This window comes from Tamandua tetradactyla, chromosome 4, assembly GCF_023851605.1.
Source record: "Tamandua tetradactyla isolate mTamTet1 chromosome 4, mTamTet1.pri, whole genome shotgun sequence".
NCBI classification, from domain to species: domain Eukaryota; kingdom Metazoa; phylum Chordata; class Mammalia; order Pilosa; family Myrmecophagidae; genus Tamandua; species Tamandua tetradactyla.
The window spans coordinates 145,189,212-145,192,717 of NC_135330.1; the positions used below are offsets into that span (position 1 = coordinate 145,189,212).

At 34.4% G+C, this 3,506-nt stretch overlaps 1 long non-coding RNA gene across 1 annotated transcript; it reads right to left on the reverse strand.

Moving 5' to 3' along the window:
• Positions 1-737: 737 nt before the first annotated feature.
• LOC143679406 (uncharacterized) lies at positions 738-3,096 on the reverse strand. Its single transcript, XR_013173721.1, has 3 exons — positions 3,042-3,096; positions 2,802-2,887; positions 738-987 (listed from the first exon to the last, which is right to left on the reverse strand). It is a non-coding gene; the product is annotated as an uncharacterized LOC143679406 (long non-coding RNA).
• Positions 3,097-3,506: the final 410 nt, after the last annotated feature.

The following is a 3,506-nucleotide window of genomic DNA, read 5'->3' on the forward strand; positions in this document are numbered from 1 at the left end:
ACTTTTCCTGGTATTACCTTCCATCATAGTCACTAGCTAAATAATTACTTTTTAGCCAGTGGCTCTTAGCAGAATTAGTACTATCCCCCCTAGAGAGCATTTTGGAAATGTGTAGAGATGTTGTTGGGCATCACAATAACCAGGAAATATTCCTGACATTTAGGGTAGGGGCTAGGGATGATAAATGTCCTATATTACATTGGACAGTACCACACAATGAAGAAATATTCCCTGATCTGCAAGGCTTCCAAATGTTTCACTGGATTTTCAGATTGGTGAAAAATCTGTTTATATCTGTCTCTAGGTAGAACCCAATTCAGTTTTACATTTAAGTACTATTTGGGTTGTCTATTGCTATATAATAAAGCAACCGAAAACATAGACAATAGAGTAAAAGTTTATTATCTCCCAAGATTGTGTGCTTGTATTGTATATGCTCAATACAAAGGAAAACTAACACACACTTTTGGCAGAATTTCACTAAAGATATAATGAAGTAATCAGATACTTGAATTTAAAAGGTGATTCATTATGAATGTGACAACTACAAAGACAGATTGATACGGGTTCATTATATTGGTGATCCCAATATAATGAATAACATTCTAAACAAAGCAAAGATCAAACTTCCCAGCATATAACTGGGCTCATCTGGGCAGTTCTTCCGCTCCATGTCATGTTGACTGGTGCTGTAGCATCTGGGTGTTTAACTGGGCTCAAACATACAAGTTGGCTCATTCACACAGCTGGCAGTTGGTGCCAGCAGTTGATAGGGAGTTGATCTGGAGCTGTCACTTGAATAATTCCAGACTTCTTCATGTGGTGTGTCCACAGGGCTTGGGCTTCTCATACCATGGGAGCTGGGTTTCAAATGGTGGTGAATGGAAGCTTGCCAGTTCTCTTCCCGCTTGGTCCCAGAACATCATTTCTGCTTCTTTCCATTGGTCAAGGCCAAGCTCAAGGCCAGTCCACATTCAAGCGTCTTGCCTGTTCAAGGAGGAGAGGAATTATTGAGGATTATCTTTGGAAACGAGCTACCTCAGATGCTGTATTTTGTTTTTGTTGTTGTTTTGGTCCAGTTTTAAGAATTTTTCAGAAATATAAGAAAGGTGTAACCCAAAAGAAGTTTGATCTTTACTTTGTTTGGAATGTTATTCATTGTATTGGGAACCAATATAATGAACCCGTATCAATCTGTCTTTGTAGTTGTCACATTCATAATGAATCACCTTTTAAATTCAAGTATCTGATTACTTCATTATATCTTTAGTGAAATTCTGCCAGAAGTGTGTGTTAGTTTTCCTTTGTATTGAGCATTTTCTTTTTATTACATATAAAACTATATTATTTATATTATTTCTTAATTTAATATCAGACTAGTAAAAAAGTTATTACAAAATATTTGCTATAAGATTCCCACCCAATAGCGGTGATGTTGAGAAACATTGGCCTCTGAGAACAGACCTAATACCCTAGCATTCCTTCTGGTTTCCGTATTTTTCATCATATCCCTGTTCTCAATTTTCTACTTTTATTTTTATTTTATTATCTCAATATATGTGCTCTGGGCATAAATCCACTGAAATCTCTGAGCAATAGCATGGGTAATATATATAAATGAATGAATAAGCAAATAGCTAGTTCTGCATTCTTTCCAATTATTAAAATGTAAAATTCTTATAAAATATATAGTATTTATCTTTAAAATTAATTTTTTTCCACTGAAATAGTCATTTATTAATTTCTAGTTTGAACCAGATTAATAAGATCTAGGTATGTGTCATATTACCACCTTATTTTATTGATATACCTTAACATGAACAAATTCTTGATTTATCCACTACAAAATCACATTTTGGAAAGACTGAAATTATGCATAACCATTTTAGATTTCTTACATTGCAAAGTGGTTCAAATTAAGATGTTTGCGAGAAAAAAAATCACCAGACCTTTAGTAGCCAGGCTTTGTACAAATGTATTTATCCCATAACTTTTCTTAAAATATTAATTGAATAAATGCTGTACTTAGAATATATTTACTATCTGAAACTAAATTCTATAAGACTGTAACTAATTATAATCTATTTCTTTGAACTTCTACCTCTTATGCAAGTGTAATGCATTATTACTCCATATTCAAGAGTGCATTATTACTCCATATTCAAGAGTTTATTTTCTAACATTTACATTTCTATACCAAAGATAAGCAGGACTTAGTTGTTAAATCATACACATTGCCCATTATATGATAGTCTTCTAAATTTTGCATAAAGTTTATTAAGTTTTAGGTTTACAGAAAGTACAGAGAATTCCCACCTACAGCCCATTGCTCTTCCTGCCCTCAGTTTCCCCTATTATTAACATCTTGCATTAATGTGATACAAATTGATGAACCAATATTGATACAATTTTACGAACTAAAGTCAATTGTTTATGTTAGGGTTCACTCTTTATGTCATACAGTTCTATGTGTTTTTGACAAATGCGTGATATCATGTATCTACCATTACACTGCCCTAAAAATCTCCTATTAATTCCTTCCCCTCTTCCCTTGAACCCCTGATAGCCAGTGATCTGTTTACTGTCTCTATAGTTTTGCCTTTCCCAGAATATCATATAGGTGAATTCATATGGTATGTAGCTTTTTCAGACTGGTTCCTCTCACTTACCGATATACATTTAAGATTCCTCCATATCTTTTCCTTGCTTGATATCTCATTTCTTTTTCTCTTGGAATAATAACCTTTGTATGGATGTGCTATAGTCTGTTTATCCATTCCCTTTTTGAAGATATTACCCACCTGATCTGGTAGACAGGTGATAACCTCCTGGCCTGGTACACAGATTCTGCCCTCCCACTCTGGTTGACAGGGGCTGATCTCCTTGTCTGTTAGGTAAAGAAGGAGAGTCTCAAAGTAAAACAATTCTAATCCATAAATTACCAGCAAGCAAGAGTAGATAATTCTCTGTTAAGTTACCACTGTTGTAAGACATGAATACACTGAGAAGTGTATCATGCAAATGATATGAGACATACTTACCTAACTACAGTTGTTACAATAGGCTCAGCAAAACATTATCTAGCTTCCTTCTTAAGTCATTTCAAGGAAAGGTGAAAGAAATCTAGCTTCACATCAACCTTTGCATGCTTTATAAAACTGAATGGTGTGAGAACCCCATGAATACTGGACCACAGACAGAAAATCCCCCTTCTAAGCCAACCACTTTGTCTGCTTCAGTTTTAGTTTGGGGAAGTAGGTCAGCCTCAATGCTACTGTGGCAACAGAAAAATTATTCTGGCTCTTTATAAATGGAAAGGGTGACTAATTTAACCTTTTATTTTTGTAATACCAGCAAATTCAGTATTGAAAGCTATTAGAAATATTTTTTATATACATTCAGCTCTTTCCTCACACCACCCCCACTTGCTCACACAATAGTTTTACTTCAGTGAATTAGAAGTTAACTTTATTTAATCTTTGCGCCAAAGGAAATAAAACAAGGAA